This window comes from Chiloscyllium punctatum, chromosome 4 (assembly GCF_047496795.1).
Source record: "Chiloscyllium punctatum isolate Juve2018m chromosome 4, sChiPun1.3, whole genome shotgun sequence".
NCBI classification, from domain to species: domain Eukaryota; kingdom Metazoa; phylum Chordata; class Chondrichthyes; order Orectolobiformes; family Hemiscylliidae; genus Chiloscyllium; species Chiloscyllium punctatum.
This window is the reverse complement of record NC_092742.1, coordinates 57,376,180-57,391,311: the sequence shown is the minus strand read 5'-3', so window position 1 is coordinate 57,391,311 and position 15,132 is coordinate 57,376,180.

Sequence of the window (15,132 nt, the reverse complement as noted above, 5' to 3'; positions counted from 1 at the left end):
ACCCATTTACCCCTCCCTTCGCTTAGTGGGTTATTGCAGAAACTACACTGGTTTTGCCACTAAAGTCACTCCTCTGTCTGACTTCCTTAAAATGAAAATCCTCTGCGGATGGACTGAGCAGCACAAGCTGTTTCAGAACTGAAGCAGGCCTTCATGAAGGCCCCCCACACTGCAATTATCCAACCCAAAGCTTCCCTTTGCCTTGGAAGTTGCAGTCATAGATGCCACACACAGCTGTGCTCCTCCAACAATGCTATAACAGACATGGACTGATAAGTTAGGACTTCTGGTTTCTTTCCTCAGTAGAACAGGGATTCTCTGTTTGAGAAGCTCTTGTTAGCTGTGTTCTTTGCAGTGAACCACAACCTAAATCATTGGTATGCATCCCTTAACCAGTCTCATGGAATTTCCCCCCATCCTGCTTTTGCTGGACAGTCAAATTAGAAAGGGTATGGTCAGCCAAAACTGGTTTAGCGTGTTGGACACTATGTTGCAGGGCAAGGACACTACAGTCAAATATACCAAGCTACCCACTTTCCTGGTCAACAACCTGAGCTACTGAGGGGAACAAAATAGAAGACAGAAAGAAAACAATTTGTTGATAAATTCTGTATGATGGAGGATGGACACTGAAAGACAGGATGTGACATATAAATGGGGAATCAGAGATGAACCCCTAGTAGAATTCAGACTCAAGCTTCCTGATAAAATGGGCACTCAAGCTGCCAAACTAGTAGTCAGAGTCTACATGGTCAGCTACTGTGACAAGTTCCTCCCCAGAGGCATAGGATACAGCATATATGTATCTGCAACAGTTTACTGACTTCTTGCCACTGGAAGATGGAAAACATTTGCCATCTGTATTCCTACTTAAATTTATTTTCCAAACTTTCCAAAGTTGTGATTATGGCATTATTAGAGCCCATTGTAGAACTTCCCCAATTGGGAACACTAATGGCAGATGACTCGGCCAAGCAGGGTGCCCACAGGTAAGAATCATGGCAACCCGCCATATCAAATTACATAAATTTTGCTATAAGCCAAACTAAAGTCAAGTTTATACAGGTTCAGCAGCAATGATGGGATGGCATGGTGGCTCAGTGGTTAGCACTACTGCCTCACAGCACCAGGGTCCTGGGTTCGATTCCCGTCTGTCTGTGTGGGGTTTGCACATTCTCTGCGTGGGTTTCCTCCGGGTGTTCCGGTTTCCTCCCACAATCCAAAGATGTGCAGGTCAGGTGAATTGGTCATGCTAAATTGCCCACAGTGTTAGTCAGGGGTAAATATAGGGTAGTGGAATGGGCTTGGGTGGGTTTCTCTTTGGAGTGGCGGTGTGGATTTGTTGGGCCAAAGGGCCTGTTTCTACACTGTAGAGAATCTAATCTAATCGATAATTTAAAGCAAATATAGGAGGGAACATTGTAAATGGAAAGACAAACTGACCATCAAGAATGGAGTTGTCCTTAAAGATGGACAGAACCTGGTACCAATCCAGGACCAAAACCAGATAATTTATTAATGTCACCAATTTTCAGGGCCAACAGGGAAATGAAGACTCTACAGAGAGAATTAAGAGATTGTTGGTGGCAAGAACTCAGTAATGTTAAAGTATTGTTGAATTGTATCTGTATCCAGGACAATCCCAACAAGTATGCCAACAAAGGAAAATTAAGACACACTGGGCCAGTGGTAGAACTGTGGATAATCTCCAAGTAGATTATCGTGTTCCCCCTACCACCCTGTGAAGGGGGCTATAAATATTTCTTGGTTATTATAGACTCCTTTCATAAGGGGAAAGATTCCCCAACCTGGACATACACCTGTAAAATTACAGCAGACCTTTTAAAGCAATGTGTGTTCACCAGATGGAATCTTCCCCATAGGACAGAATTTGATGCCCACTTCAAGGCCCAGATAATTCAAGCAGTGATGAATATATTTGGCACTACCTAAAGGTTTCATGTCACCTACTCTCCTAGGTCCTGTAAAATTATACAGAGGATCAATAACACCCTCAAAGGGGGACTGAGAAAGATTGTCCAAAAATACCATGACTTGGAACACAGCCCTGCCCTTTGCTCTCATGATCCTTCTGAACTCACTCTGCAGCTCAATTAGCTAACTCTGCATGTTTTAATGACCAGATGGCCCATGCAAGGTATCGAGACTAGTCCTAGCCTTGTCAGAGTCCAAGGTTACAGCTCTTATCTCTTTTTAAAAAAATGAAAAAACTTGATAATGCATAGGCTGCATAGAAGGTAGCTATCAAAATTGTGAAAAGAAAGAAACAGAGTAAGGCTTATTTTGATGCAAATGTGAACATAGACGTAGGCAGGTCTTTCAGCCAGGAATATTCCTATTCCTTAGATATTCAGGTCTCTGTTCTGCTGTGCATATAGTAAACCTGTCACTGCATAAAATTTTACCATCTGGTCTTCACAGAGCCTAGTATCTTGTAAACCAATTAAAGATTTTATTAAGCCCAGAGTAATAGTCACCAGTTCCACCTGTTTTTGGGAGGAATTGGAAAAAGCAGACCCCCATCATTATCCTGTAGTCCTTGCTGATGGAGGGCCTGACCCAATCGCTGTTCCCAATCCTGAGCAAGCCCTCGTCCCTGAGCTGACCCTTTCCAAGGCATCGACCTCAGATGCCAACTTTCAACTGGACCTTCCCATCCTGAAATGGAGAGTAAGGCCTCAATGTGCAGTAGCCTTGAAGCGAAAAAAGTGAATAAAAGTCGTCCACCAACGAAGTGTCCAATATGGTGCTCTAGCCCAGAGGCCATGAAAGAATAAGTCCCTTTGCTAAACCATTCACTTTGAGACATCATGGAGAAACAAGATCCCAGTAGTCCGAGCCCTCCCACTTAGGCAAGGAACCTCCCTGAATTCACATACTGGCAGAGTGAGCCTGATTCAGACACTAACCCTACCCTTATACTGAGGTCAACACACCCTCAATCTCATATTCATTTTCTTTCAAACTACTCTAGGGCCTGTAGTCTTTGTTTTTTTTTAAATGTAGTAATTTGTAGCCACAGCCCCTAGACAAGTAACCATCTTTGTCACACATGAAACTCCTGTTCTCTCAGCCTGCCATCGTACCACCCAATTATGATTGGTATCAATTATCAGCAAACCACATTGTAGTACAATACAATTGGTAACCATCATTACTCCGGACTTGTCAACTATTTATTTTTGTATTTATACCCTTGCAACATGCCTGTGAAATTTGTTGGATTTTTAAAATTTTGGCCATTTTTCATCTTGTCAGGATAAATCCCCAGGACCTGAGTGGAGAAATCTCTGGGACCTGATCAAGTGTACCATAGAACTGTGTGGGAAATGAGAGAGTGATTGCTGGACCCATTGCTGAGGTATTTGTATCATCAGTAGCCACAGGTGAGGTGCTGGAAGACTGAAGGTTGGCTAATATGAGGCCACTTTTAGAAAGGTGGCAAAGAAAATCCAGGGAACTATAAACCGGTGAGCCTGACACAGTCTTGGGCAAAGTGTTGGAGGGAATCCTGAGGGACAGGATTTACATGTATTTGGAAAGGCACGGATTGATGAAGAATAGTTAGTATGTAGGAAATAGTGTCTCAAACTTGATTGAGTTTTTTGAAGAAGTAACAAAGAGAATTAATGAGGCAGAGTGGTGGACGTGACCCATATTGTCTTGAGTCAGGTGTTCGGTAAGGTTCTGCAAGGTAAGCCTGGTTAGCAAGGTCAGATCACATGGAAACAGGGACAACTAACCATTTGGATACAGAACTGGCTCGAAGGTAGAGGTCCTTGATGGAGGATTGCTTTTTAGACTGGAGGCCTGTGAGCAGTGTGCCACAAAGATCGGTGCCAAGTCCACTGCTTCTCATCATTTTTATAAATGATTTGGGTGTGAACATAGGAGGTATGGTTAGTTTGCAGATGACACCAAAATTGGAAGTGTAGTGGACAGCAAAGAAGGTTACCTTAGAGTACAATGGGATCTTGATCAGAAGGCTAATGGGCTGAGGAGTGGCAGATGGAGTTTAAATAAATGTGAGGTCTTGCATTTTGGAAAGGCAAATCAGAGCAGGACTTATACACTTAATGGTAAGGTCCTGGGGAGTATTGCTGAACAAGGGACTTTAGAGAGCAGGTTCATAGTTCCTTGAATGTAGAGTCACAGGTAGATATGACAGTGAAGAAGGCATTTGATATACTTGCCTTTATTGGTCAGTGCATTGAGTATAGGAGCTGGGAGGTCATGTTGCGGCTGTACAGTATATTGGTTAGACCACTGTTGGAATACTGCATGCAATTCTGGTCTCTCTGATATAGGAAGGATATTGAAATGTGGAAGTATTCAGAAAAGATTTACAAGGATGTCACAAGGATTGGAGGTTGTGAGCTATCGGGAGAAGCTAAGTAGACTGGTGCAATTTTCCCTTGAGCGTCAGAGGCTGAGGGGTGACCTTATAGAGGTGTATAAATCATGAGGGGCATGGATAGGGTAAATAGACAAGGTCTTTTCCCAGGGGAGGTAGAGTCTTAAACTAGAGGGCATAGGTTTGAGGTGAAAGGGGAAAGATTTAAAAGGGACCTCAGGGGTAACCTTTTCGTGAAGAGGCTGGTGTCTGTATGGAAGTAGTGGGGACTGGTACAATTACAACATTTAAAAGGCATCTGGATATATACATGAATAAGAAGTGTTTAGAAGAATATGGGCCAAATGCTGTCAAATGGGACAAGATTAACTTAGGATGGCTAGTTGGCATGGATAAGTTGGACTGAAGGATCTGTTTCCCTGCTATATGACTGTATAACCCTAATAGCCAGCGCATCCACTATGACTGCAGTTATGTCTTTTTTTAAGAGAGCCAAAATCTAGGTATGAGATCCTGGGATTTGCTGTAATTTTCTCTGATGCATGTTCTCTGCTGATATTATTACTTTTTAATCTGAGAACTGAATGTCGAAATTATTTTTCCCTTTCTCATAAGTAACTAGTTTCTTCTACTATGGGTGATGAGCACAAAACATTTATTCAGCATCTCTATCATTTCTCATTGTCTTTGCTTCTAAGAGATTAATGTTTCCTTTAACTATTCTCCACCTTTTTTGTACTTCTAAAAGTTGTACAATCTTACTTTATATTTCTAGCTCGTTTACTCTCCTTTTTTGTCAATATTTTGGACTTATTGCTATTCTTGGTGATATGAACCTTTTTCTTTTAAACTAACACCATCTCTAATGTAATTTAAAAAACAAAAACTGTGGATGCTGGAAATCAGAAACAAAAACAAATTGCTGGAAAAAGTGAGTGGGTCCAGCAGCAGCTGTGGAGAGAAATCAAGAGTTTAAAGTTTCCAGTACAGTGATGCTTCTTCAGAACTCTATCTGTAATGTTGTTGGGAAGCTATGGATGGATCTTTCTTAGCAAATTTTTGTTAAGTGGATCTATTTTTTTGTTGAATGTTTTGCATTGTTTCTTAATGTTTCCTTTTATTTACTGTAGACTTTTCAGTTTTCTTAATCAAACTTTTGTATTACCATCACAACAGCATAATTGACTTAAATTTCTTGATTCTTGTTTGTGATTGGAATATGTTGTTTCAATCTTCATGTAAAATTCAATTTTATTATGTTGACATGTTTGTAGTGAATCTTTTGCTGACATTACTAATTCTTCTGTATTGTGTAATGCTTGATCCAAAATAGTTTTTCCTCTAGTTGGTTGCACTGTATAGTGTGCTCGGCAACTATCTTGAAAGTATTCTCCCAACCCATCTTCCAGATCACCTTTTGTTGATTTGGTTGATCCAATTTACATGAAGATTCTTCACATTGCATTTGTTACGATTCCAATAATTTGTTGTTTAACATGCTGTCCAATGACATAACTTGTGTTGGGGAATCAGTGGCAGCAGGGAGGGTATCTGTAAAATGTTCCAACCAGCATTTTCTGATTTATGCTATTTGTAATCTCCTCCATGTTACTCTGTATTAATTTCATTTGTTTACCCATTTTACATGTCTGTCTCGTCCCCTGAATTTTTCTTATGCTCTTTGGTGTTTTCCACATTTCAGTCTTGTATTATCCACCACTCCTTAAATTTTTCTCCTTTGACTGTGACATTAAACAGAGGCCTTTCTCCCCTCTTGGATGAATGTAAAGTATTCCATGGCACTATATTTCAAAGGGCAAGTGTCCTAGCCAATATTTATCTCCACTCACCTAGCAATAATAGATTTTTCAGTCATTATCAAATTTCTGTTTGGTAAAACTTGCTTTGCATAAATTGGATGCTATGTTTCCTACACTGTAGCAGCAATTACACTTTAAGATTATTTAATTGGCTGTGCAGCACGATTTGGGACGTCCAGACATTATGAATGATGCTATATAAGTGCAACTAATGCATTCAAGCACCCCTTGTATCTATGCTACCACTGCCTACGTCATCCAATGGGAATCAATTTTGCAAAAATGTCACTTGTGGTATTTTACTAAACACTTGATTCAAAGTCCACATATGCAACATCACCTGTAACTTGTTTTTAATTAATTGGACAATTTAATGTTCTATTACACTTGATAAAACTCAGCAGATTTTTGTCTCCTTAAAGAACTGCGCTGTGGTTCCATATACGTAAGTAACCCTGCACCCATTGTTTGAGCATTTATCAGAAATCTGAGAATGTCAATCAGTAGCAATATGCATTCAATTCACACACTTGACGTGGAACCTCAGGTTAAATGAGCACTAGTTGTGTTTCTCTAATGAGAGAGCAGCCCCATAGTCTTGTAAGACTATGGCAACCTTACCTTTACCCTGCTGTTTACCTCTGATATTCTTGCTGCTTACAATCTTTTGAAAACAACTAATTTATTTAAGTCTCACCTCTTGAGTGACTCAAATTTTCTTTGCTGTTGAATTTCCTCCCCATGTCAGTAAACTCTCACAGGAAGGAGAGATCACAACCTGATTAGCATATAGTCAGGAAATTCGTTGCAGAGTGGAAGAGCTGCTTTCACTTTTTTTTTGGCTCAGTTTCGAAGGTTTTCTGAGTAGGATAAATTGAAGGCCAGGATCAAGGCCCCAAAATAGTGACATCACAGTAATCAGGGGTAATACAATCAAGGGAATTGGCATTGTTCTCTGTGATCAGGATCGAGAGTCCCAAAGGCAGTTTTGTCTGCGTGGTCCTCAGAGTTAGGATATTCAGCACCAGTACTGGGGAAGGAGGGAGCTGTTCTGATGTGAGAAGCTCCATTTGAATCATGCAGGGACCAGAGAAATAACGAGGGTTGTGGAATTAAGTGGGTGTGTAGGTTCAGTTTCATGAAAAAATTACAGAAAAAGTTAAAAGTTGGAGGAGGGGGCAGGGTACAGCCATGGTTATTAAAGATTCCAGAACAAGTAATAAGACAGTGTGTGTGCTGAAAGGGTCAGGAATCTTAACTGCTGGCACAGCAGATATGGGGTGATGAGAATGATGATGGCCAATGATTGTACTTAAATGCATTGACTTTAGCACAGATTGAAATTGGCAGGTATGATGTTGCAGGTTTCACAGAGATGTAGCTGCAAGAGGATCAGGGCTGGGAACTACATATCCAAGGATACACATCCTATCAAAGGAAGGCAGATAGGTAGTAGGGGCAGGGTTGCCTTGTTAGTACAAAATGAAATTAAATTGATAGGAAGTGATATACAATTGAAAGGCTTACAATCTGTGTGGATACAGTTGATGAATTGCAAAAGAAAAAAAATCTTGATAGGAGTTGGGTACTCCAAGCAGTAGTCAGGATATGGGGAAGAAAATAAAGCAGGAGATAGAAAAAGCACGTATGAAAGGCACTACTACAACATTGATGAAGGAATTCAGCGTGCAGCTAGAATGGGTAATCAGGTTGGTTACAGATCTTAAATGGAATTTGCAGAATGTCTACATGATGATATTTTTGGAGCAGCTTGTGGTAAGGCACAGTAGGGAACAGATTTTCTAGATTTGTTGATCTGTAATGAGGAGAAAGTGAGGATTGCAGATGCTGGAGATCAGAGCTGAAAATGTGTTGCTGGAAAAGCGCAGCAGGTCAGGCAGCATCCAAGGAGCAGGAGGATCAACGTTTCGGGCATGAGCCTATGCCCGAAACGTCGATTGATCTGTAATGAGGCAAACTTGATTAGGGAACATAAGGGGCAGTGACTATAATATGATTGATTTCACCTTGCAGTTTGAGAGGGAGAAGTTTGAATCAGATGCAACAGTATTATAACTGATTAATCATAACTACAAAGATTATGATTGTAGTTATGGAGTAACTGGCCAGTTGATTGGAAAGGTAAACTAGCAGAGAAGATGGAGCAGCAACAGCAGGCGTTTGTGTGGGTAATTTGGGGGAGACAACAGAAATTTATCCCAAAGAAGAAGAAATATAGGGAGGGGAGGATGAGGCAACCAAGACTCTCAAAGGAATTCAGGGACAGCATTAAGGCATACAACGTAGTGAAGATTAGTGGGAACCCAGAGAATTGGGAAGCCTTTAAAAACCAAAGGATAATTAAAACAATAAGGGGGAGAAGATAGAATTTAAAAGTAAACGAGCGTGTAATATAAAAGATTGCAAGAGGTTTTTTAAGATATCTCAAAGTAAGAGAGAGGAAAGAGTGGACATTGGACCGCTGGAAAATGAAGTTGTAATAGTAGCAATGGGGAACAAAGAAATGGCAGAGAAACTGAATAGGTACTTTGCATCAGTCTTCACAGTGGAAGACACCAGCAACATCCCACAACTGCAAGAATCAGGGGGCAGAAGTGGCTACCACTAAGGAGAAGGTGCCAGGGAACTTGAAAGATCTGAACGTGGATAAATCACCCAGACCAGATGGACTATATCCCAGAGTTCTGAAGGAGATAGCTAAAGAGATTGTAGAGGCATTGGTTTTAATATTTTAGAAATCACAGGAGTCAGGGAGGCTGCCATAGGACTGGGAAATGGCTAATATAACACTCTGTTTAAGAAGGAAGGGAGGCAGAAGATGGGAAACTGGAAATGGGTTAGTCTGACCTCAATTGTTGGTAAGATTCTGGAGTCCATTTATAAGAATGAGATTCTGGAGCACTTGGAAGTATGTGGTAACTAGGGCTGAGTCAGCATGGCTTTGTCAAGGGGACGTCATGCCTGACAAATCCATTAGAATTCTTTGAGGAAGTAGTGAGCAAATTAGATAAGAAAGCCAATGGATGTGATCTATTTGAATTTCCAAAAAGACTTCAATAAGGTGCCACATAAGAGGCTGCTAAATCGGAGCCCTAAATAGTTGCAAGATACGGCATAGATTTGATTTTAATGTTATCGTCATGTGCGCTCAAGTACAAAAGTACAGGGATACAGTGAAAAGTGTATAATGTCACCACACAAGGTGCCATCTTATGTAAAAGTACTTAGGTAGAGAATCTTAAGAACAAGGTAGAAAGAACAAAGTTCAAAGTTAAACATTGCAGTAATTATAGTATAGCATAAAACAATGAAATAGGGTTAAAAATTACACATTGCAGATCTTCTTAGTTTTAAGTAGAAAATAAAAATAAAACTGAAACTTTAAGCATTACGTTCTTAAGTAATTAGTCATGGTGGGACCGTATTTTAAGGAATCATCCTGAACCCGAAGTCCATGCTGAGGCCACGCCAGGCCAAGACTCCGTAATCATTCTGCTGAAAGACCATCACGCTGGGGCAAGAGAACGCCATGGCAGGTTAGATCGAGGATTGGCTGGCTGGCAGAGAGTAGGGACAAAAGCTGTTTTTCAGAATGGCAGCTAGCCAATGTGAAGCATTAATAATCTGAATGAAGAAACTGAGGGAATTGTTGCCAAGCTTGCAGATGTTACAAAGCAAGGTGGTGAGTAAGAGGGGAAACTGCAGAAGGACTTGAACAGGCTAGGAGAGTAGGCAAAAAAGTGATACAGTGTGGAAAAGTATAAAATTATGCACTTTAATAGAAAGAATAGAGACATATGCTATTTTCTAATTGGGGAAAGGTTTCGGAAATCTGAAGTACTGAGGGACTATGTAGTCCTAGTTCAGGATTCTCTTGAGGTTTACATGCAAATTCGTTTGGCTGTTAGGAAGCCAAATGCAATCTTTAAATTCATTTCAAAAGGGCTACAATACAAGAGCAGAGGTGTACTACTGAGGATAAATAAGGCTCCAGTCAGACAATGTTTGAAATATTGTGAGCATTTTCGGGCTCTGTATCTAAGGACGGACATGCTGGCCTTGGAGGGATACCAGAGGAGATGCACAATGATCCTGGGGATGAAGGGCTTGTTATCGGAGGTGCAGTTGAGAACTTTCGATCTGTACTCGATAGAATTGAAAAGGCTGCAGGAGGAATCTGATTGAAACATATAAAATACAGAGGCCTGGATAGAGTGGATGCAGAGTTGTTTCCACTATTAGCGAGACAAGGACCTGATGGAACAGCCTTAGAGTGAAGGGATGTGCCTTTTAGAATGGAGGTGAGGAGAAATTTCTTCAACCAGAGGGTGGCGAATCTGTGGAACACATGGCTGCAGTGGGTTGTGGAGGCCAAGTCATTTGAGTGTATTTAGGACAGAGATTGGTTCTTGACTAGTAAGGGGATCAAGGGTTACAGGATGGAGAATGAAGGCAGGAGAATGGGTTTGATAAACATATCAGCCATGGTTGAATGCAGAGCAGATGTGATGGGCTGCATGATCTAATTCTACTGATATATCTTATGGTCTAACATGTCTGCAGTGTTCTACCTCAAATTTGACTCTTTAAAACATATCCTTTGACTCATATTTTATTCATCGGAATTCATACTTTGTGGCACGGTAGTTGTTTTCTAATGCTTCTGTGAAGTGCCTTGGGATATTTTATGATGGTAATGGAACTTCAGGTGTTATTTGTTCTTGATAATTTCACTTATAGACAAGTTGTTCATCAGCAGTGGATTTAATGACCTATAATTTCCTGATCTATATTTGAAAAGGAGAGTATCATTTATCTTTAAAATAAACTAAGCTGCAGCCCAATCTGCTTGTTCAATTAGATGTGCAAGATTTTATTTCACAGATCAGGAGCTTTCTTGGTTTCTCAGCCAAAATCGTTCAAAAGAAAAAGCTACCTTTTGACTTCTTTCATGCTTAAAATTTTTCAAAAGTAGATTGATTACTTACACTTCTGAAATACATAATTTCTTGTCATAAGGATATGTATTTGTCAATCCTGGTCTAGTCGCAGCTTTTAAGCTTTTTTTAAAAATGGTGACCATCTCCACTTCTGTTTTTAAGGTTGTTTAAGAAGAGTTAACTTAAATACACAGTGTACTTTCACACTTTTTTAATAAGCTCATTAATTAGCAGCATTCAGGCAGGGTCAGAATTGTAGATTATCTTCCAGTATACAATTGCAGAAGACCTTTTGATAGTAATGTTCGAAAAACTAAAGCAGAATATTGTATTGAGAATGCAAAAACTGACTGCACTTCAGCTCTGGTTCGGTTGCCATACCTCATTTAGCTGTGATTCAATGCGAAGCTCCAACCTTGGGGATTTCAACACAGTTTGAATCTAAAGCTGCAAAACACTAAAAAATGCAGTGTCAAGAAGTTCCGCCTTTTTAATGCAACATTAAATTAAGGCTTGTCTGCCGACTCAAGTAGACACAGAAAATTGTTTTTCTATTTTGAAGAACACTAATATTAATAAGAATTTTACTTTGTTTTTCAATATTCCTTTTGCTGCTCTGACATTTCCTTAACTCTTCAACAAACTGCAGTTACCTCATAGTATACTTCCACTAATTAATTTTTTTTGTAAAAACCCATGTTTCATTTTGTACCAGCCTACATATAATTGAAGTTGAAAATTTGGAAGTCAATGCCCTCCTGTACTTCCAGTTGAAAAAGGTGCCACACAGGAGGCTGCTGAGCAAGGTTAGGGCCCATGGTGTTCGAGGTGAGCTACTAGTATGGATTGAGGATTGGCTGTCTGACAGAAGGCAGAGAGTTGGGATAAAAGGTTCTTTTCGGAATGGCAGCCGGTGACGAGCGGTGTCCCGCAGGGTTCAGTGTTGGGGCCACAGCTGTTCGCATTATATTTTAATGATCTGGATGAAGGGACTGGGGGCATTCTAGCGAAGTTTGCCGATGATACAAAGTTAGGTGGACAGGCAGGTAGTACTGAGGAAGTGGGGAGGCTGCAGAAGGATCTAGACAGTTTGGAAGAGTGGTCCAGGAAATGGCTGATGGAATTCAATGTGAGCAAATGCGAGGTCTTGCATTTTGGGAAAAAAAGAATACAAGCATGGGCTACTTTCTAAACGGTGAGAAAATTTGTAAAGCCAAAGTACAGAGGGATCTGGGAGTGCGAGTTGAGGATTCTCTGAAGGTAAACATGCAGGTTGAGTCAGTGAGTAAGAAAGCGAATGCAATGTTGTCAATTATCTCAAGAGGGTTGGAATATAAAAGCACTGTTGTGCTACTGAGACTTTATAAAGCTCTGGTTAGGCCCCATTTGGAGTACTGTGTCCAGTTTTGGTCCCCACACCTCAGGAAGGACATACTGGCACTAGAGAGTGTCCAGCGGAGATTCACGGATGATCCCTGGAATGGTAGGTCTAACATACGAGGAACGGCTGAGGATCCTGGGATTGTATTCATTGAAGTTTAGAAGTTTAAGGGGAGATCTAATAGAAACTTACAAGATAATACATGGCTTGGAGAGGGTGGGTGCTAGGAAATTGTTTCCGTTAGACGAGGAGACTAGGACCCATGGACACAGCCTTAGAATTAGAGGGGGTAAATTCAGAACAGAAATGCGGAGACATTTCTTCAGCCAGAGAGTGGTGGGCCTGTGGAATTCATTGCCACAGACTGCAGTGGAGGCTGGGACGCTAAATGTCTTCAATGGAGAAATTGATAAATTCTTGATGTCACAAGGAATTAAGGGCTACGGGAAGAATGCGGGTAAGTGGAGTTGAAATGCCCATCAGCCATGATTGAATGGAGGAGTGGACCCGATGGGCCGGATGACCTTACTTCCGCTCCTATGTCTTATGGTCTTAAAAGGAAACCCCCAGAAATGGCATTTTTGCTTCACTATACTATTGTGCAGAACTTGAGTGGCTTGAAGACCTTCAAAAATGTAATCTGGTTTCCAGAATCTAGGAAGTATCACTACTTAACAGCGACTGTCCAGAGGCCAGGTCTAGTTTTTTTAAAAATGGTTTTTGCTTTAAGCCATGTGTTATCACATTGTGCAGAGTTTCTATGAGAGTTTTGTTTTGTGGATTCCACTAAGGTTGACTTGTTGATTTTTCTCAATGCAATTCTTCTCCCATCAGCTCAACCCTCATTATAGAATGCTCTTTGTATACTTTACTTTGAGAGAAATATACATGTACTGGCTAAGCTTATCAACACTGGGGTTCCACTGAAATGGGAATTCCTCAGGGTATCAACAAACTTTGGCTACTTCAGTAACTACCCTGCCTTTTGTAAGGGTGAATGTGGTGATGTTGGATGTCCAGTATTTCTTCACTTGTACATGTAAAGACCTAGAAAACTTACAGGCTAGGGTTGCCATGTGGCAACTAACCTTGTGATAAGAAATATACCAAATGACCATCTCCAAGACAATCAAGCAACCTCTCCATAACATTGTGAATGCCGTAACTCCTACCCACACAAGATTCTACAGTGTTGTTAGAGTTGCACAAGACAAAGCATTTGATTGGCAGCTAGCCACCACCTTTAAATACTCACTCCTTCCACCTTTGGTGCAAAGCATGTGCTTATCTACAAGATGCACTTCAACTTGCCAAAATACCTTCCAGATCCACAGTTTCAAATATGATCATACTTGTACTACCATCTATTTCATATTGATGACATTCCTGCCTCTAAGTTTTCCTCTTTCTGTCCTCGTTAATTTAACTCTTGTATTGCTTACTAATTTTCAGCTGGAATAGTCTGGTGAGGAAAAGAAAGCCACTGGCCTCTGGCTGTGTTTGGGGTAGATATTGCAGGAAAAACTCAGGTGCTTGGCAGTTCTGTTCCTATTTCATCCACTCAATTTAACTTTGCCTGCTTAACAAGAATTAATTTCATGTTGCCATTCAGAAAACACTTTTGGTAAATGACATGTACAGCATAGCTTTGACAGATAGCGTCAATGATCTTCCTAGACTGGTTCCACTTAGATTGTACAGCAGCAATAACAGCAGGAAAAAAAAAGAGAAAAGTATTAACAGACCTTCAGACAATGGAAAGGATTTTTAAAAATTGGATGTAGGCATCACTGACAAGGGTGTCTTACTCTATTAACACAGTAGTATAGATTGAGAAGGGGTACACGTTGACTCCAGCATCCCATGAAGTTTCACTGCACCATGTCAAACATGGGCAAGGGAACATGATAACTAATCAGAACTGTTCCCTGTTGAACACCATAAGCAAGGCCACGACACAGTATTGAGCAGAAAGTAATTGGTTTGAGGAATTCATTAGGTCTATGGGCTGAAGTGATTGATCAGATAATCAGAACCATCTTATATGGGAGAATGTATATAAGAGATCATGTCTATCTTATGCTGGGAAAGACTCCAGCCAGTGTGGAGTTTTTCCCAATTCCTACTACTATCTCACTCATCTCAGTTATCATATGTCTACCCATGGCAGCTTTGAGAGGAGTGATCATGTTATATTCCATATGTAAACTGTTTGAGATACCACCACATCAAGTAGGATAGAATCTGTACTTCTCTGGATGTGCGCTCTTGGAACAGTTTGGCCATGACCATCGCTAGCTCAAGGACAGCTACAACACTGACATTTACAGACACAAATTGAACTTTGGCCAAGTATGTCCTGTCCATGAAAAGATGACACCCAATGAAGCCAGTTATGACTACCTTCAGAAGAATAATTATGGATGGCATTACCAGCCACATGCATATCTGTAATAATGATAAAGGAGAAAATGGGAAAGCTTAATGTATTAAATGTGTTTTCTGTTTATGATTCTATTCTCACTCTCAAACCTCCAATATCTTTCATGAATGTATTCTTGAAAAGAAGTGATAAACCATTGGCTCACAGACTAC